General features: G+C 37.3%; 1 protein-coding gene across 14 annotated transcripts in view; it reads left to right on the top strand.

Annotated features, from left to right (window-relative positions):
- RIMS2 (regulating synaptic membrane exocytosis 2) overlaps positions 1-21824 on the top strand; it is a 605965-nt gene that overhangs the window by 486788 nt on the left and 97353 nt on the right. Inside the window, exon 1 of one of the 14 annotated variants that reach the window (XM_086336259.1) lies at positions 3315-3469. The exons of the other annotated variants lie outside the window; for them this stretch is intronic. The gene's annotated coding sequence lies outside the window, so the exon portion shown is untranslated. Of the gene's footprint in view, positions 1-3314; positions 3470-21824 lie in introns of those variants that run through there. 14 annotated transcript variants of the gene reach the window in all.

Raw genomic sequence — 21824 nt, forward strand, 5'->3', positions numbered from 1 at the left:
GGAGACCAATCACCTCTGAGTGATTGAGTTGAAAACAAAGTGTCTCTACTTCTGGTCAAGTAGAAAGTCTAAACACTTTTAAATGCCAATTGACTGAGCGATGTGTATTTTAAGAAGGTGAGCTTCATCTCTTCAAGAGAGGCAGCACAAGCTCTAGGGTTATACTGCCTTTGTTTGACCTGTGATTCCTCATCTTCCTCAAGGTTTATGACTTCGCAGTCTTCTCTTCTTTAACTGGGATAATAATAGTACTTACATCATAGATCCTTTAAGAGGTTTAAATTACTTGATATGTATAAAACAGTGCATAGCACATAAGTGGTTGTTGTTATCATTATTATTATTCAAACTAAGAGACAGAATTATGTAAATTGAGTAAAATGTCAGCAGTCAAAGCTTTCAGAGGATGTTGTGGCATTGCAAATAATGCATCTATTAACACAGGAAATCTCCTGAACAATCTTAGAGAATAAAGATATTATTATAATGTATAAGTATGGCCAACTTCCACCATGACAGTAAACCAAGTGTCTCCAGTTTGAAAACAAATAAGAATTTATTATCTTTTTAAAATGTACATTAATCCCAGTGTCAGAAAATTATAATCCTAGACCTTCCAAAATGTCACAGATTTAACCATTGAAAAATGAAAATCTTTCATATCTGTGAGGAAAAGCATTCACAGCTCCAAAATATTTGATGAATAAATGAATGGCTGTTGATCTTGAGGGTCTCTTCCAACTTTGTGAGAAGTGAAATTTTAATAGACTCATCTTTGCTGGCCCTCTTTGTATTAAAAATTTATTTTCCTCAGAAGCAAAGTTTAGTGTTTCTGTGCTTGAAATTAGGAAGTAGACTAGTGAAATTATTCCAGTATTAAATACTAGTAAAATACTAGTAAATACTAGTAAAACTAGTATTTTCCTAATAAAAACCAACTTCTAGGGAGTTCCCTGCTGGTCCAGTGGTTGGGACTTGTCACATTCAATGTGTGGCCTGGTTCCAATCCCTGGTCAGGGAACTAAGATCCCACAGGCTGTGTGTCACAGCCAAAAAAAAAAAGCCAACTTTTGTATTCGCTTGACCCCTGAAGATCCAGAAATTCCTTTCTCTCTAGTAGGGAGGAATTGGAATTTTCTTTGGTCAATTTTTAAAATTATTTTCCTTATGTCTTAACTGTAAGTGGTAAAATGCAAGTCCATTCTAACTTTTACTTACTGAAAAATAGTAGAAGTATGGAAGCCGAGAAATTACTGTCAGAATGTAAAATAAAAGACTGACCAAACCAATAAATAAATAAGTTAATGCATAAATGGAAAATAATGTTTGACTGGTTCTTCTACATTTTTGCAACTTCAGTGAAACATAATTTCCAAAATCACTTGTGTGTTTCCACTCTTTGATGGCTAGAAATTGTGCCAGTCAGTCAAGTCAAGTGATGGGTATAAACTGATCTTAGAAGAAGCTCTGAGGCTTTATTGGTGGGTACATCAGACCTGCAGTAGAATACAGTTCTGAAGCAAATGGTCTCTAGAACCAGGTAAACCTGAGTTTTAATTAAAACTACTCATCAACTTGTCAGCATGAGCAAGTTACCTCCCAAATAATCAAGTTTCTTTATCAGCAACATGGGGATAATTTTCTACCTTAAAGTTCAATATGAATGTAAAGTGAGATAAAATATACATGAGGTGGTTAACACAATGGCTAGCATGGAGTAAGCAGTCAATATATTAGATGTTAGAAGCTGTTGTTTTTGAAGTAGTATGAGAAGGATATTTTGAATGGAACTAAAAATCCAAAACACTTTGATGACATTAGTGAAAATATGATTTTTTTAAAGCAGTAAACATCCTGTGATAAAGTTGCTTTCATCTTTGATTTTATATACCAACACTTCCTCCAGAGATAAGGGATCAAAGAAAAAGTACAAATTTTCAAATCTGTTTTCATTACTGTGAAGCTAGTGCCTATTCAGCCCTAAATTCCAAATTATCTGAAACATAGAATAATAACTGATATTTATAATTATTATCCCAGTCATCAAGAACAAGTTAAATTATTTCAGTGGCTTTTGTAAAAGGTAGGAAAATATATGGTTAGTCCTAAGTCATGTCCAACTATTTTGTGACCCCATGGATTGTAGCCCACCAAGCTCCTCTGTCCATGGGATTCTCCAAGCAAGAATACTGGAATGGGTTGCCATTTCTTTCTCCAGGGAATCTTTCTGACCCAGGAAGTCTTTCCAACCCAGGAAATGAACCCGCATCTCCTGCATTGCAGATTCTTTACCCATGAGCCACTTGGGAGGCCCCATATAATATCATATATACATATATATATATATATAAAATTTTAGTTGTGTTATCTCTGTAACATTCACTTCTTTCAGATTAATTTTTTCTATAAATATGTCTGTTCTTGGCTAATATTGCCAAAATATTGCCTTAAAGTACAATTAAAGTTGTACTTGTTTTCATTTAAATTATAGTTACTTCAGAAGTCACCTAAGGATTTCTAAAAGTAGAATAAACTTGAGGTAAAACCGTTAATTCAACACAGATCTTCTGAGTATCCTACTCAGTGCCCAGTGCTTGTAAGTTCTCACTGAATGTTAGAAAGAATGGATAAGTGAGTGAAAGAATAATGTGTGTGGAATACAGTATAATGTGTAAGAGTGAAGGTTGTGGAATCAGACAGTTGGATGGGAATCCTGGCTCCACTACTTACTATCTTGCCTGTGCGTAGGCCTTGGACAACTTACTTAGCCTCTCAGTGCCCAGTTTTCTCATCTATAAAATTGTAATAATAACAGTTTCCTCACTGGATTGTTTGAAGATCAAGTAAATGAAAATTAACAAATCATGTATAGCAGAGACACATACTAAGAACTGATAATTATTTCGTAAAATGCTAGAATAAAAAAGAAATATTAACTATAACTTTAAAGGTAAAACTTATATGTGAAATACCAATATTTAAAGTCATGTACTACTAATTTAAAATTTCCAGAAATAAAGACTAGCTTGATAATTCAGTTGTAGCCAACTGATACAGACTCTGCCCATATCTATCATATGCAGGCCTTTCTTTCACAGGTTGGAAAAGGGGGGAGAGTCTCTGAATCCAGTCTACAGTACTCTAACACATTGCTACATCAGGACACATCTTAGTCCACCTAGCCCAAGAGTCTATAAGCCACAGAAAATATTCATAAATTGAAAAGGTATTTAGCCACTCTGTTTAAAACAAGTGAAACAGGGAAGGTCTTCTGAGTCTAATGAAATGACAACTCATTGGTTGTACCTGGGAAGATCCCCAGCTGTGGCAGTTTTAGGAGTGGGAATGGTCTAGCACCGAATTTACTGTCTCTACACTTAGCATCTGATCAGAAGGATCATGCAGCTAACACAGGCAAGAATGTGTTTATTCTGTTTTGTGGAGAATATTTAGAAGTTCCTCTGTGCTGGTAAGTTGGATATTGGAGTATCAATTTCCAGGGACATTTCTAAGAGTAATTGGCTTTTCAAAATGTTACCAAAAGGTTACATTTGAAATACTCAAGTATAAGTCATTTTATTTTCTAATCTTTGAGGAATTAAGATATAAAAATAAGCTTTCTCTGACATAACACTGGTACTGTTTAGTCAACTGTGCCCTCTTTCATTAAAGTTGTTTATTTGATAATACTAGGCTAAGTAGCATTTTAGCAGAGTGGCTAAATGTCTTATTAGAGTGTTTTCACCTGTTTTAAATAGCCTAGCTAAATGTTTTCAATTTGTAAAAGAAAAAATGTATTTGTTGTTTTTAAAGTCTTGGGCTCCATGGGCTAAAATGTAATCTGATATAGCAATTCTGAGTGTTATTCCATTCTAGATCCAAATACAATTTCTTCCTTAGATTATGCCTTACATCCCTACTTTAAAAAGCAACCGAGTAGCAAAGCAAAACAGTGTAGACTAGATTCTTTTAATGCTTTGAATATCCACACATTGTTGAAGATGTAACCTAAATATAATGGAAGGCACAAGGATTATTTTAAGTGGGAGAAAGAAGGAAGCTTCTCCAAATTAGTGCAATGCTTTCAGTATCAGCATAGAAGCATAAATGGGTGCAGCATCCAGTAACTGCATGGTCGACCTGGGACGGGGACTATTGTGAAGTTTACAGATGGACAGAGGAGATCAGTAGCATTCCTTAACTTACTATCTGAAATTCTTTATCATTTAGTGTCTTTAGGATTCACTTGATACAGACTTGATATACCCTACTTGCCTGGGGTATGAGAGTGAAAGTATTAGTCACTCAGTCGTGTGCTACTCTTTGTGACCCCATGGACTGTACCCACCAGGCTCCTCTGTCCATGGAATTCTCCAAACAAGAACACGAGTGGGTTGCCATTTCGTTCTCCAGAGGGTCTTCCCAACCTAATGATCGAACCTGGGTCTCCTGCACTGCAGTCAGATTCTTTACCATCTGAGCCACCAGGGAAGCCCTGTTGCCTAGGATATATGTTGTATTTATGCTTCACTTAGCACACTGGATTTTAGAACAAATATTGTGTCTTATTTTTCTTTATAATTGCCATAGTATTGACTCCAGTGTTTTGTACATAGTATATATACAAATTAATTAACTTCTATTTCTAAAACATTTATTATGAAGTTTTGTTTTCTTTATCATGAGCAAATATTTATTGAGCACCAAAATGACTTATGAAAATTACTAGATGCAGCTTAAACATTAGTATTTAATTATCCCTACATTACTAGGAGCATTCATTCATATCATGAATTTATTGAATTCATTTATTCAGGTAATTCTTTTTTTTAGAGCTGTTTTGTGCCAAGCATCAGGTCCGGGGCTGCTGAAATACACTGAAAAATAAACTGAGTTCCATTAGAAGAAAGCAAACAATAGTGATATAATTTATATAATGGAGACATAAAAGTCTGAGAAAACGCTATAATTGGCATCCAGAAGTCCATGATGTAAATGTAATGTTGCCATATTATTAGGTTTATGAAATGATGGACACCCTTGATTCTCCAACTTAAGCAATTTGGTGAATAGTTATACACTTTACTGAAACAGGGAAGACTGAAGGAGAAAAGTATTTGCAAAAAAAAAAAAAGATCAGTTTGCATGTGTGTGCGTGCTTAGTCACCTCAGTCATGTCTGACTCTGCAACCCCATGGACTGTGGCCTCCAGGCTCCTCTGTCCATGGGATTCTCCAGCCAAGAATACTGGAGTATTGGGATGCTGGGATGCCATGCCCTTCAGGGGCTCTTTCCAACTCAGGGATCAAACCTGCATCTCTTATGTCTCCTGCCTTGTCAAGCAGGCTCTTCACCCCTAGCGTCACCTGGGAAGTCCTAAGTCCAGGTTGCTGCTACTTAGTCGCTTCAGTCGTGTCCGACTCTGTGCGACCCCATAGACGGCAGCCCACCAGGCCCCCGTCCCTGGGATTCTCCAGGCAAGAACACTGGAGTGGGCTGCCATTTCCTACTCCAATGCAGGGAAGTGAAAAGTGAAAGTGAAGACGCTCAGTCGTATCTGACTCTTAGCCACCCCATGGACTGCAGCCTACCAGGCTCCTCCGTCCATGGGATTTTCCAGACAAGAGTGCTGGAGTGGGTTGCCATTGCCTTCTCCAGGTTGGGACACATCAAATTTGTGATATTCTGTGCAAAAAGTAGGTGAGTAGGTAGGTAATTCATAAGTTCAGAAAAGTAGCTTAGTTAGCTAACTTATTTAGAGATGAGTGGAATATATATGTGTATATGTATATATGTATGTGAGTGAGTGAGTGACAGTCACTCAGTCATATCTGACTCTTTGTGACCCATGGACTCTAACTCCCAGGCTCCTCTCTCCATGGAATGCTCCAGGCAAGAATATTGGAGTGGGTTGCCATGCCCTTCTCCAGGGAATCTTTCCAACACAGGGGTCAAACATGGGTCTCCCGCATTGCAGGCAGATTCTTTACCATCTGAGACACCAGGGAAGCCCATATATGTATGTATGTAATATGTGTACATATTTTATATATATATGGATAAATCTTGGTGTGTAGGTATTATTTTTAAGGTAAGATCATTTCTTCTGATGGTTCTGTTTCCTCTGTGAAGTTTAAGGAAAAGTTATCTGCTGAGAGGAAAGCAAAAGGAGGGAGATTTGAGTAGCAGAAAGGCTACTAAGATTTTACTGGAATCTGTCTACGCTGTTTTAAACCAGTCATCTAGAGCAGCAGCATCTAATAAAAATGTGGCTATTGTAGAGAGTGGGGAGCAGGGGTGTAGAGTAACTTGAGGCTGGTGACAGTGGATTATAGTAGAACCAATATGTCCTACTGAATTTTGTTTTTTTTCAACAGTGCTCAGCTGTTGAGGGAGAAGGCAATGGTAACCCACTCCAGTACTCTTGCCTGGCAAATCCCATGGACAGAGGAGCCTGGTAGGCTGCAGTCCATGGGGTTGCTAAGAGTCAGATACGACTGAGCGTCTTCACTTTCACTTTTCACTTTCATGCATCGGAGAAGGAAATGGCAACCCATTCCAAGTGTTCTTGCCTGGAGAATCCCAGGGACAGGGAAGCCTGGTTGGGCTGCTGTCTATGGGGTCCCACAGAGTTGGACACGACTGAAGCGAGTTAGCAGCAGCAGCAGCATTGAGAGGTAGGCACAGAAGAAGCAAATGGTAGGACTCATCAAAAGGTTCTGCCAGTTGGATGCTACATGAGGAGGGATACTAAAAAAGTTGAGAGGATTTGCAAAAGAGTGATTGAAATGATGGGCTATAGTGTCAAGTTAAATGTAAGTAAAGATGAGGGGGTTGATAATTGGAGAAGAAAATGAAGAAATCAAAGGTCTTACTTTATTAAAAAATGAGGATAGCTGACGAAATGAGCTAGAAAAAAAGTAGATAGAAAAACCTCTTTGCAACTTTCTGAATATGATTGGGGTATTATTTTCCCCATTTTACATAAGAGGGCAACTGAGGCACAAACTATTTTGACAACTCAGTTATAGCATGAGTCATGCACTGCATCTTGAATATGAGTCTCCTAATAAACTAAATTGACTTCCCAGTAGATAGTTATTTTTCTTACTAGATATGCAGATCATAGATATTCTTTGTTCAAGGAAAGGAATCATTACACTTAACAGAGTTGAAATACATATATCCAAATAAGTATCAAAATAGAAAAATAGATTGTTCATTTTTAGGGCATGTGTCTGCTTCATCTTTTTAATATTTACTTGTTAAATATTCATTTACTGCTTTATATTTTCACTTTCAAATGAATTTTGTTTTGAGTGTCATTATATAGTTGGGGCTTCCCAAGTGGCTCCAGTGTAGGAGATGTAAGAGATGCAGGTTTGATCCCTGGGTTTGGAAGATTCCCTGGAGGACAGCATGGCAACCCACTCCAGTATTCTTGCCTGGAGAATCCCATGGACAGAGGAGTCTGGCAGGCTGCAGTCCATAGGGTCGCAAAGAGTTGGACACAACTTGAAGCCATTTAGTATGCACAGATATTATAGTTGTTAATTTTAGTATTAAGCTTAATATTTTGTATATGATAGCATTTAATTACCTTTATAAAGTTTTTCATTAGTTCACTCTATTCACAGCACAACAGTAATTAATATCAAAAGGAAATAATGCTTTACATAGGAAAATACATCTTATATCAAATATTTTGCTGGAATCTGTATATGCCATTTAAATCAGTCATCTAGAGCAGCAGCATCTAAGAAAAATATAATGTAAGCCCAAATTTCTAAGTTTAAATATTTGCATAGACATTAAAAAATTAAAAGGAGCAGGTAAAATTAATCATATATTTTATTTAATCCAGTATATCCAAAATATTCTTATATCGAATTTTAACCTATAGAAAAAGATTAATGGGCTTCCCTGGTGGCTCAGTCTTTAAAGAATCCACCTGCAATGCAGGAAACCTGGGTCAGGAAGATCCCCTGGAGGAGGGCATGGCAACCCACTCCAGTATTCTTGCCTGGAGATTCCCCATGGACAGAGGAGCCCAGCGAGCTACAGTACATGGGGTGGCAAAGAGACAAACACGACTGAGTGACTGAGCACACACAAAAAGATTAATACATATTTTATTCTTTTGGGGAGTGTACTAAGGCTTCTAAACCTTGGTATATTACAGTGTGCAGTGTATCCAGCTTGTGTATGACACAGTGCATCACAATCTGGAGGAGACACATTTCAAGTGTTCATGAGCTACATGTGCCGGTGCCAGTAGTACTGGGCAGTGCAGATCCAGAGACTTCAGGAAGTATAGTTCAACAAAATAACACAAAGTTAAGCTCTGGGTTTCTCCTAAGAGAGCAGCTTAAGAAATCCTGGTAAGGAAAAATACTTATTTGTTAGAAAAATAGTTTTTTAAAAAGTAAATAAGCTCAAACTGCTACAAAGTTCTGGTCTCTTTTAGTATCAACAATCCTTTTACCATAGTCATATTTACCATAATTTTTTTCATTAAACTTTTTACATGTGCCTATTTGTAAATATATATATATATATACACACACACATACATATGGCATAATTGTGTTTATTTATATAAATTTGACTTTAAAAGACTAATGATAAATCTTGGGCAATTTAATAGTTTCATTGTGTATTACTCTATAGTATAATCATGCAAAAATTCTGAAGATTTATAGTTTCTATTTGTGGAACAGTCTTTTGGACTCTGTGGGAGAGGGAGAGGGTGGGATGAGTTGGGAGAATGGCATTGAAACATGTATAATATCATATATGAAACGAGTCGCCAGTCCAGGTTCGATGCATGATGCTGGATGCTTGGGGCTGGTGCACTGGGACGACCCAGAGGGATGGTATGGGGAGGAAGGAGGGAGGAGGGTTCAGGATGGGGAACACATGTATTCCTGTGGTAGATTCATTTCGATATTTGGCAAAACCAATACAATATTGTAAAGTTTAAAAATAAAAAAAATTAAAAAAAAAAACAAAAACAACAAAAAACAGAATTTTTAAATGTAAGGATTTAATCCTATAGTAGTAGTGAAAGTCGCTCAGCCATGTCCAACTCTGCGACGCCATGGACTGTAGCCCTCCAAGGCTCCTCTGTCCATGGGATTCGCCAGGCAATAATTCTGGAGTGGGTTGCTGTTCCCTTCTCCAGGGGATCTTCCCAACCCAGGGATCGAACCCGGCTCTCCTGCATTGCAGGCAGATTCTTTACTATCTGAACCACCAGGGAAGCCTTTAATTCTATAGAATGGAATAAATGATGCATTTTAAATTTACATTTTTACATTTAAAATTTAGAGTTTCCACTTAATGGCAATTAACAACATTATTGGTTTCAACATTTAAAATCAAAATCATATTATAAATATTCAGTGCAACATAAAACACATGAAGTTTTTTATATGCTTCTAATTGAATACTATAAGAAATGTTAAGGTAAAAAAATACTTTGTATTTGTGTTTGTATGTGCAATTCATTATTCACCATCCAAATTCACCATCCAAAATCACCATCATGATTTTGAGAGAAGTGGCAGGTTATGTTCATTAAAGAAAACTTATATTAGATAAATAGCCACGAAAGCAGAAGCAGCCTATAAATACACTGCAGGAAAAGTATGTTTGAGACAACATTTACAACCTGCTTAAATTCTATTCACATTTATTATTTCATTATAGTGAATAGATATTTATTATGTAAGTTATTTTCTAGCCTTTGGCTTCTCAAAATCAATAGAAAATGGGACTGTATTAGTTTCATAAAGTAGCTAACCACAGTGGAAGTCATAATATCCTTAAATTAATTTTTGTTGTCAGTTTTCAACACAAACCTTAGAAGATAATAGTCTAATGTTTCATGTGAGGACTTTTGGCACAAATGTGCCCAGGTTATAGTGTAGGTTCTTGGACATTATTTTGAAACCTGAGCTTTAGCAGTGAACAAAAGAAATAAAGTTCTTGCCCCATGTAGCTTCAAGTAGAAGGGTATATAATAAAAAGAAGAGAAAAAGCTCAGAACAAGTTAAGAAGTAAACTCAAGGTCATGAACTATTAAATGACAGAAATAGGATAGAAATCTGTGTCTGACTTTGAACCTAAATGTATGTTTCACCTCTTTAATTTTACCAGATTTTTATCAGATTTTGTTGCCTTGAATAAATCACTAATATTGTTGAAGTACAAGTATCTAAGAATCAAGTATAAAACTTTTCCTATGAGAGACCATGACCTAAGCTTAAGAGAATCTGAGAAGTAGAACTCCCTAATCACTCCAGTATGAAGAATTAGGCCTATTTTAAATATAATTTGTTTTTCTTTGAAGCTTGTTGAACAGTAACTCTTTAAAATAGCTTATTTTTGGCAAACAAAATGTAGAAAAACCTAAAAAATCATTTTGTTGATTAGTCCAATTAAAGGAAATTTATAAAATACTGATACTCAGAGAACCATAGATTTATTTTTGATACTCTCACTGTATATTTTAATTTGTTCATTGGGGCCAAAGATGCAATACTTAATGCCTCACATTTATATTAGATATCCTAAACATTAAAGCATACTTTAGCTCAGAAAAATTTAGCTTCTTTTTAAAAATAATACTTCATGGTTTAATCATGTTAGTCTTTGTCTTTCAAATTGCTCATAACAGAAGGAAAACTTTAAAAACCACACACTAGACTAAAAAATGCTAACAGCCTTAAAAGACTAGCGTTGTGTGTACCAAGACATCATTCCAGAACAGAAATTCACAATCTTTGTAGAACTGACTGACTTGAAATCTGAGAAGAAAAGATAAGTTTAGATTTCTAACAATCTGAAGGCTTTCCTCTAAATGGCTCCAAGGAAGATTCAGTATATATGACCCAGGGCATTTTGTCAAAATATTACTGTCATTATAATCACTGAAACAGACTACAATCTTTCTGTTCTTCATGAGTTCTGAGTGACATGTAAAAGGCAAGCTTATACTTGGGTAATGATGACTGGAACATTGTCTACATGCACAAACACAAGCTAAGCAAATATACTAAACTAAATCATGTATTTGCACATTTTTACATGAAAATTTTCTGTAGGATGAATAAAGGGATAATCTCGGACATTTCAAGACATTGGATGTATTAACACTGCATTTTTTCAAAGGGAAATTACCAGTATTCATTTAATGAGACAACAAAAGTATATTTTAATGACAAAGAATTACTTATTATAGAAAGTATTATGTTTTCCACATGAAATGCCTAAATTCGATTTAAAATATGCAAGTTAAGTCTTAACCTAATTCCATGCTATACTTACAAAGTAATTTACACATTAAAGCTTCTGAGAGTTTTGCTTCATATCCCCTCTATTAGTTCTTCTAAATTTATTAAATAGGGCTATAAATCATGGTCCTTGACAAGAAGTGTGGTTATTTTATATACGTACACATACATATTGTTCTTTGTTCTGTGTGGTGGTCAGTCAGGTATGGCCACAAGAGGGGACACAGGAGGGACTCAGGAAAACAACTTTGTCCCACGAAAAAGGAGGCAGGCATACTACACCATGCAGAGCAACAGGGAAGGTCAGGAGGCAGAAGGGGCAGGAGTGAGAGAAAAATCAAGGCCAGAACCTTTACTGGGGCAAGAAAGATAAGAAAGGGCAGAATAAAGTTTGAGATTGGCTAATCTGAATAATTTCTGCAAGCTGGGCTTTGGGTTATAGGGGTGGTCTCTAGTTGCCTGGTACAGGCCATGGGATGGTTCAGGGCAAAGAGCCTCTTGATGAAGGTGGAGAGAATGAAAAAGCTGTCGTCTTAAAGCTCAACATTCAAAAAACTAAGACCATGGAATCTGGTCCCATCACTTCATGGCAAATAGATGGGGAACAATGGAAACAAAGAGACTATTTTCTTGGCTCCTAAATCACAGCAGATGGTGACTGCAGCCATGAAATTAAAAGACGCTTGCTCCTTGGAAGGAAAACTATGACAAACCTAGACAGCATATTAAAAAGCAGAGACATTTACTTTGTTGACAAAGGTCTGTCTAGTCAAAGCTATGGTTTTTTCCAGTAGTCATGTCTGGATGTGAGAGTTGGACCATAAAGAAGGCTCAGTGCCAAAGAATTGATGCTTTCGAACTGTGGTGCTAGAAAAGACTCTCGAGAGTCCCTTAGACAGCAAGATCCAACCAGGCCATCCTAAAGGAAATCAACACTAAATATTCATTGGAAGGATTGATGCTGAAGCTGAAACTCCAATACTTTGGCCACCTTATGTGAAGAGCCTACTCATTGGAAAAGACCCTGATGCTGAGAAAGATTGAAGGCAGGAAGAGAAGGGGACGACAGAGGATAAGATGGTTGGATGGCATCACCGACCCAATGGACATGGGTTTGGGTGGACTCTGGGAGTTGGTGATGGACAGGAAGGCCTGGCGTGCTGCGATTCATGGGGTCGCAAAGAGTCGGACACGACTGAGCAACTGAACTGAACTGAACATAATCGATACACATATGCACGTACACACTCTGTTTAGACCTTAATTGTTTAATATCCACTAAAACTGAACTAAGAAATACAAAAAAATTTCACCTGGAGCTTTGCTGTTTAGATATTTTTAAATATCTGTAATCATTGGCCTTTTGGTACATTCTATTGATGAACAAGCTCCTTGTTTTTTTGACCTCTAAGCCCAGAACCCTAGGGCTTCCCTGATGGCTTAGCGGTAAAAGAATCCACCTGTAATGCAGGAGACCTGGGTTCAATTCCTGGGTTGGGAAGATCCTCTGGAGGTAACCCACTTTATTATTGCCTGGAGAATCCCATGGACAGAAGAGGCTGGCAGGCTATAGAACAGTCCATAGGGTTGCAAAGAATCGGACACGACTGAAGCGACTGAACAGGCTCTCACCAGAACCCTAATTTTGTTGCAGGCAAGCAAACCTGATAACTAACGAGAGCACTGTCTCAGGAAGCCCAGTGTGCTCCTCCTCTTCACTGACATTTCCACGTCCAATAGCCCAGTCTCCTGAGCCCTGCTGTCTGTGAAAAAGGCTAACTTTTCTGAGAAGAAAGCCCTTACTACAGCAACAAGGCAAAGCTCATTAGGAGAATGATGTAATATATGTTGCTGTGGTTGATGTTAAGTTGTACAAATGTATATATATTATATAATGTGTGTGTATATATATATATATATATATACACACACACACACACAATATATATAAATGCCGCAGATCCCAAGAACTTGGAGCATGGAAGTTATTTCTGGTTCTTTACAAATCTTTTTACCTGACTCCCACACATGCTCAGAAAGATAAAAGGGCAAGAAACAACTTCTTTGTCTCAGTTGTTGTCAGACAAGTATAAGGAAAATGTAGACAATTTCCAACAAGGCATCCTTGTTTCTAAATATAAAGGTATAATGTATAGGTAATGTATATTTTGGGCTTCCCTGGTGGCTCAGAAGTAAAGAATCCACCTGCAGTGCGGGAGACCTGGATTTGATTCCTGGATTGGGAAGATCCCTTAGAGGAGGCCATGGCAACCCACTCCAGTATGCTTATCTGGAGAGTCCCCATGGACAGAGGAGCCTGGTGGGCTGGCTGTAGTCCATGAGGTCACAAAGAGTTGGACATGACTGAGCAACTAAACACGATGTATATATGGCCTCTTGAAAATAATTCTAGAATGAATTTCTTTCTTTTTTTTTTAATCCTTTGGGACTCCAGAAATTCTGGTAGATTCTTCTATTCTTCTACTAGAAAATCTGGTAGATTTTTCTTGAAACATTAACTTTAATTAGATATAAGAATTTATAGATGCTAATTAAATTGCATCAAGATGTAGGTTTAAAGTATGTTCTCAGTCTCTGAAATGTTGCAATGTGATTATACAAAGTAGATTTTTTTAAACTTGAATTTGATTTGCAATCAAGTTTTCAAAAGAAAAAACTCAAGAGTATCCACTATTTTTCAAAATATGGAACTAATATCTTTTGTACTTTAAAGTCTGAGGAATTAATATTCTTAATTTATAACCATTTATACATTCTGGCCTAGAGAATTCTATGGACTATATAGTCCATGCAGTCGCAAATAGTCAGACACAACTGAGCGACTTTCACTTCACTTCATACATTTGTATACATTTTGAAACTCAATATTTAGTGATTTTATATAGGTTAGTTATAGTCCAAGAATGCTTTCATATTATAGTTTAGTTTTCAGTGCTATTTTTAGCAGCATAATGTGAATTTTTATGTACTGTAATCATTTCAATAGTGCAGCATATTCATCATTTGTTAAATATAAAACTTGATACACTGATTACAGAGCTGCATGATTAGCAAGAATAAATCAAGTTCTCACTTTTTTTCACAAAATTTTAACTCTTAGTGTTCCTTTGACATTAGTAAGAATGGTAAAATATGTAAATTTATCCTTGAAGTAATAGGTCAGTGAGTGTCCCTTCTGATAATTTATCATGGAGCTTTTCTTTTTCCTGTTATTGAGAAGTACCATGTAATCATGTGGTTAACAACAACAAATTAACATGAAAATAAGCCAGAGGGAAGTATACTTCTGCCTAAAAGATTTATATATAGAAATAATGAGGTTAGCTGAAAAGTTCAGATGAAATAATAGAAAACTTCTTTACCAACTGAGCTATGAGGGAAGCCCAATAGAAAAATTAAAGGAGATTTTATATATATGGTAAGTTGATGGATTAGAATTATGAAATTTATTCTAAAAACTTGTGAAGTGAGACATGTTTTTGCTTAAAAAATATATATATCAAGGAAAATTGTGGGGAACAATAGGCAAAGCTGAATTAAAAAAAAAAAAGAACCATGAAAATTTGAAAGAGATTAATTTAAAAAACCACTTCAACGGAGGTATTACGGTCATAAAAATCCAGAGTTTAAAAGTACCTTAACAATGATCTTTAACCTCATTGGCTAAGTTAGGAAAAAGAGGACCAATGAGTAAAAGAAACATTTCTGGTAACCCTCTAGAAATTCTGGTAAGACAGTTTTATTTAACAGATACACAGATGAATTCCTGTTATTCCCCTTTAGTAGAATTCCTCGCAGCATAAAAATTTAATATTCTAAATCAAACATTCATGTTTTTAAACTCATGTATTTCTCCATCTTGAAGGAATTTCAGTAGCTGCTTTCTTAAGGGTCATTTGTGTCCTCCACACCTCTAAATCTGTAGCTTTTCTTAACTGTTCCTGGTAATTAACTCTGTATCATTTGACCACTACAACTTTCCTGAACCTCATTCTTGTCTTCTGTGGAATTTGACTCTATACTATTATTCTTATTTCTAAAAATGCATCTCTATTCACCTCAGTCACTCTTCTTTTCCTGATCTTTAAATATAAGTAATCCTTGGACTATCATTTCAATCTTTTTCATTTCTCTCTTTCTACCCTCTTAGCCTGCCTTTGTTCTTGCGTGTCTCAGTTGTTCAGTCATGTCTGACTCTTTGTAACCCCATGGATTGCAGCCTACCAGGCTGCTCTGTCCATGGAATTTTCCAGCCAAGGATACTGGAGTGGGTTTCCATTTCCTCCTCCAAGAAGGGTGGAAAGTCGACTCGACTGAGCGACTTCACTTTCACTTTCAAGAATGGAAAGACCATTTCCATCCTAATTTTTAGGCTGTCCTAATTTCATCTGTCCTCTCCTGTTCAAATACTTGTTGGTTCTCTCTGTTTAGCCCTGACTGTTCCCTTGAGCACTTGGCCTGAGTGTACCGCCTGCTCCTACTGAACCTCAGTTCAGTTCAGTTCAGTTCATTCGCTCAGTTGTGTCCGACTCTTTGCGACCCCATGGACTGCAGCACACCAGGCCTCCCTGTCCATCACCAATTCCCGGAGTCCACTCAAACTCATGTTCATTAGGTCAGTGATGCCATCCAGCCACCTCATTCTCTGTCCTCCCCTTCTCCTCCTGCCTTCCGTCTTTCCCAGCATCAGGCTCTTTTCAAATGAGTCAGCTCTTCGCATCAGGTGGACAGAGTATTGGAGTTTCAGCTTCAACATCAGTCCTTCCAATGAACACCCAGGACTGATCTCCTTTAGAGTGGACTGGTTGGATCTCCTTGCAGTCCAAGGGACTCTCAAGAGTCTTCTCCAACACCACAGTTCAAAACCATCAATTCTTTGGGACTCAGCCTTCTTTATAGTCCAACGCTCACATCCATATATGACTACTGGAAAAACCATAGCCTTGACTAGATGGACCTTTGTTGGCAAAGTCATGTCTCTGCTTTTTAATATGCTGTCCCGTTTGGTCATAACTTTCCTTCCAAGGAGTAAGCGTCTTTTAATTTCATGGCTGCAATCACCATCTGCAGTGATTTTGGAGCCCAAAAAATAAAGTCAGCCACTGTTTCCACTGTTTCTCCATCTATTTGCCATGAAGTGATGGGACCAGATGTCATGATCTTAGTTTTCTGAATGTTGAGCTTTAAGCCAACTTTTTCACTCTCCTCTTTCACTTTCATCAAGAGGCTCTTTAGTTCTTCCACTGAACCTCTCCATCAGGAAATTCCACTGGTCCAGTGTTGATTATTGTTTCCTAAATCAGTACCACTTGGCAAACACTATACTCTCTAAGGGCCTCCGTTTTCTCTTCTTTAAGAGAATTGAAAGTGAAAATGTTAGTCTCTCAGTTATGCCTGAGTCTTTGCAACCCCATGGACTGTACCTCCGTCTATGGAATTTCCCAGGCAAGAATACTGGAATGGGTTGCCATTGCTTTCTCCAGAGGATCTTCCCGACCCAGGGACCAAACCTGGATCTCCTGCATTGCTGGCAGATTCTTTACCTCCTGAGCCACTATGAAAGTCCTCTTTAAGACAGTTACATGAGTTAATTCATAGAAAGCACTTGGACAAGCATTTGGAATATAATAAATGCTTATCAATTTGAGCTATGATTATATCTTATTCTTAGGTCCAGATACTAAGCTGTATAGATGGTTCCTTCTAGATAACTTTTACATTAGCTTTGTTTTCCATTAGTAGTAGCAATGGAGTAGCCTAAGTTCCTATTTCCTTTCCCAGAACTATTGCTGCTCTGCTGCTAAATTGCTTCAGTCGTGTCCGACTCTGTGTGACCCCATAGACGGCAGCCCACCAGGCTCCCCCACCCCTGAGATTCTCCAGGCAAGAACACTGGAGTGGGTTGCCATTTCCTTCTCCAATGCATGAAAGTGAAAAGTGAAAGTGAAGTTGCTCAGTCATGTCCGACTCCTAGCAACCCCGTGGACTGCAGCCTACCAGGCTCGTCCATCCATGGGATTTGCTAGGCTATAAACTCCTAATTGATTTTTTCATAGGCAATCTCTCCTGACTTTGCTATTCAAGACATATTAAATTGTGCTGCTGTTATAAACAACCCTGAATTCTTAGTTGCATAATCAACAAAAATTATAGTCACTCAGGGGCTCGGTCCGATAGAGGCTCTGTCTTTCACAGTCCCAGCAGCAGAGGGAAAGGGAAGTTGGAGTTGAACACCACCAATCAAATGCTTCTGCCCAAAAGTGATAGGACTCATTTCCACTCATTCCAGATAAGCAAGGATCAGCTCTTTAATCAGCAAGGCACTGCTTCCTATCCTGAGAGCCAAGACTTAGGAACATTAAACACAGTTTCATTACTAATGATATAGTCAGGGAAGATGTTTTGACTAAAAAACAATCTGTTGATTAGCTAAATATTCCTCCCTAACTCTAGACATCAACTTTGTAGCATAGACAAATACACACACTCAAGTACACTTAGATAATATACTGATACATTATAGTGCATTGATAGAATGTATTTATATACAGTACCTGAATTATTGTTAAAAATACCAAATGTTCAAATTCTGGTCATCTCTAGGAATCAAAGAATTAGCATGAGGAACTCAGTTTTTTTATACTCCTCAGAGAGAGATCTTTTCTTGATCATCTAACTTAATTAAGGTTTAATGACATTAGAACTGGTCATTGGACTCTTAATTCTAAACATTCTCATGCAGCCATATTTGCATTTTACATGCTGATATATCTATGAGTACATTAATTAAAAGAGCCTATGTCATACCATTCTTGTATCCCTGCATTTGTGGGAATATATATGCAATAAACATTTGAATAAATGGTTACTATTTCACTAGCCTAAAATTGTAGATGGTCATTTGAGTAAATGAAATATTGTCTATTAAATTATAATGTAGGATCATAATCATTTTGAATTCCACATTTTAGGAAGGAAATAATATTTAATACAGAAAAAATACTTGATGAGGTGAAGAGCAGGGTTTTAGCAGAGTTTGTTATCCTCCTTTCCCCCTCCCCACAAGGTATATGCCAGAATCAAGAAATGGCACTCCAAAGCCAGATATCCACTCAGTGACTCACAATGGGTGCAGTCGCGTCTGAGTTGTAGTGGTGGGTATTCAGTTAGCTCTTGGCACATGCCTCCAAGAATACAAGAAAGAGAATTAAGGCTTTCAAGGTTGCATAATGGTTGGGATTTTGGCTCATCTCTGTGGGGTTTTTCCCTACTCTGTCATTATTCCTGTTGTCTTCTAACTTTTACATCCTCCCAGCCTTCTCTAGCAGAGAAGGCGATGGCACCCACTCTAGTACTCTTGCCTGGAAAATCCATGGACGGAGGAGTCTGGTGGGCTGCAGATATTTTTTGTGGTGAAATAAGTCCTCTTCTCGGAGAAGGCAATGGCACCCCACTCCAGTACTCTTGCCTGGAAAATCCCATGGATGGAGGAGCCTGGTGGGCTGCAGTCCATGGGGTCACTAAGAGTCAGACACGACTGAGCCACTTCACTTTCACTTTTCACTTTCATGCATTGGAGAAGGAAATGGCAACCCACTCCAGTGTTCTTGCCTGGAGAATCCCAGGGACGGGGGAGCCTGGTAGGCTGCCGTCTATGGGGTCACACAGAGTCGGACATGACTAATGTGACTTAGCAGCAGCAGCAGCAGCAGTCTTCTCTAGCACCATTTACTAGCCTAAGATGTTATAAATAGTCCCATTCCAGTGTCTTTTCTGCCCCTGCGCTGCAGTTCTCATACTCCATTCTGGGAGCTGGTAGGCCCTCTCTACTTCATTCATAACAATTCTGAGTCACTCCAGTCTCTAATTCCTTGGGCAGGTTCTCTCCTGATCACCTTCCCACCTCTCAATATGATGAAATATTTTTTCATGACTGTGTATTTTATTTACAATGTTACTCTTATGTTTGTACTCTCACAAACTCAAGAGTTTATCTTTGTCCTGTGTTTGCTTGTTATCTTAACAGCCGAACTACTTAGTTGTACTCATTTAAACCTGTTAATGAATAGTTTTTATCTATAAACATTTTGTTTAATCAGTAACTGCTATAATCCCTTAAATACGCTAATTAAGTCTTTGGAGACTATAAGTATTTCATCGCCTTTCATTCAGTTCAGTTCAGTCGCTCAGTCGTGTCCGACTCTTTGCGACCCCAAGAATTGCAGCACACCAGGTCTCCCTGTCCATCACCAACTCCCAGAGTTCACTCAGACTCACGTCCATCGAGTCAGTGACACCATCCAGCCATCTCACCCTCTGTCGTCCCCTTCTCCTCCTGCCCCCAATCCCTCCCAGCATCAGAGTCTTTTCCAATGAGTCAACTCTTCGCATCAGGTGGCCAAAGTACTGAAGTTTCAGCTTTAGCATCATTCCTTCCAAAGAAATCCTTTCTCCTAATTATAGGTGATACGAGATTTGCCCTTTAAAAAATCTTTCAGGATACAACTTTAAACAACTACAGTTAATTGCTTGTACTGACAATTTTTCATATTTCAAGACTACTACATATATAAACTTTTTCATTATTTTCCAATGCCAAAAATCAGAAACATGCATAAAACCATATTCAGAATGTGAAAACACTGTTTCTTTCTGGAATTGAGCATCCTGTATCAGTGCCCAGTATTAGTGTGTAGTAATCTCATGGAATTAGCTTGAAAGCCATGCTGTGCCTTTAGCCTATGGAATGAACTATGCAAATTGAGTTGTTTTAGTCCTGCTTTGCTTTTTTCATTTGTCTGATTGTTTTAATTTTTTTTTCCGGTTACCGATAACTTTTATGTTCATTTTGGAAAAAACAAAATAGAAAAAAAAGAACATTTTTAAAAAGCATAATACCAACCAGAGAAAATTAAAACCACTTTACACTGTTCACAGTACATCCTTTAGATTTCTTTCTGTATACACTTGTACTTCTTTTCCCGAGAACATAAACATCTGAAACATATTTTATTTTTCTTTACATTCCCTTTATTCCTTTAGTGCTGGTAGCTAGTGAGTCATCTGTGAATCTAGGTTTCCTGAACTACCCAGTTTAGCAAGATATGTTTATTTCTATTTATATGAATTTCTTTTCTTTTCTGTTTGTGACTCTGTGTCACTCTGGGATTTGAATTTGCTTGTGTGCCCTAGTGGTAGAGTGAATCCATATTTGGTATGTGTGCCAGCCAAACCTAAACTGCAGATATCTGCTTTCTCACCCTTTCTCCCATATCAAGAACATATTTTATGTTAATAAATATTTATTTACAACAGCATTTTCAAAGGTATATTCTATTTTATTGATGGACATGACTTATTTAAACGTCCTCTACCATTGGACATTTCTGGGGGTTTTGCCTTTGCGTGTGTATGTGTTTTACTATTACAATCAATTCTGCAGTAAATAGTATTCTTGCTAAATCTATGATCATTGCTGTTTTCCCTTAGGGTAAATCCTGAAAGTAAAAGTGACAGGTTAAAGGATAGGCATGTTTTTTAAACGCTTTTGATACATTTTGTCATGGTGCCTTTCAGAGATACATCACTGATACTCCCACCAGCAACATTGGTAATTTACCTTGTTACCAGACCCTTACAGATGTTCTCTTTTAAAGTAATAATATAATGACAGGGTCTGTGTTTTCTTAACCACTAAGTATTCCAAATGATCACCCATGTTTACAGATTCTTTACTATGAAATATTTTATAAGTAAAGAGTCACAAGACTTTTAATATGTTGGTTGATAGCTTGTTTGCTTGCAGTATTGTTTGCGTATAGTTTAAGGTGATGGCCAAGTGAGGAAAGTAGAAGAAAGCAATAGCGATACCCTAGACTCAGTCACCCTCCCTTCAAAACCTGGCACTGAAGAGCAACTACGCAAACTCATCCTGATGATCTCTGTTTTAAGGGGATGAGAAGTAGATCCATCTTACAAAACTATTAATAACCCTTCTTGTAGATAATGCATTATCAAAGGTGTTAGATTGAAGAGAAGTACATTTCTTTAAAACCAAATAATCAGTAAAACATTTATCTATAAACTTGTTTATCTTTTCAGTTAGTATTTTATATCCTGATTGGTTTTGGCTAAGTTCTTTATGCCCTAATATCCAACCATGAGAATTAAAATGCAAAAGTCACAAGGTATAATATTTTGAGAGTGTATCTTTAACTTCCTTGGTAGGTAGTAGTAGGTGGTTCTTTTAGAAAAGTATGCTTGGGATAAAAGTTCCTACAAAACAAGAGTACTAGTTATTGTGACTATGGAACATATATTATTTTGAAAGCCTTAGTGTTGACTGAACTTTGACTTTTCTAGACTATGCCATGCCTTTTCTGATGATGGCATACCTTAAAATCATGTTGTATTTCTATGTTCATTTGCCCAGAATCCATGAAACAAGATATACTCTGGGAGCAAAGTGTTTCATCATTAAAGGGGACCTTATAGATATTGCAGTTC

This window comes from Bos grunniens, chromosome 14 (assembly GCF_055505025.1).
Source record: "Bos grunniens cultivar Pamir isolate PY7600 chromosome 14, Bosgru_T2T1.0, whole genome shotgun sequence".
Taxonomy (NCBI): domain Eukaryota; kingdom Metazoa; phylum Chordata; class Mammalia; order Artiodactyla; family Bovidae; genus Bos; species Bos grunniens.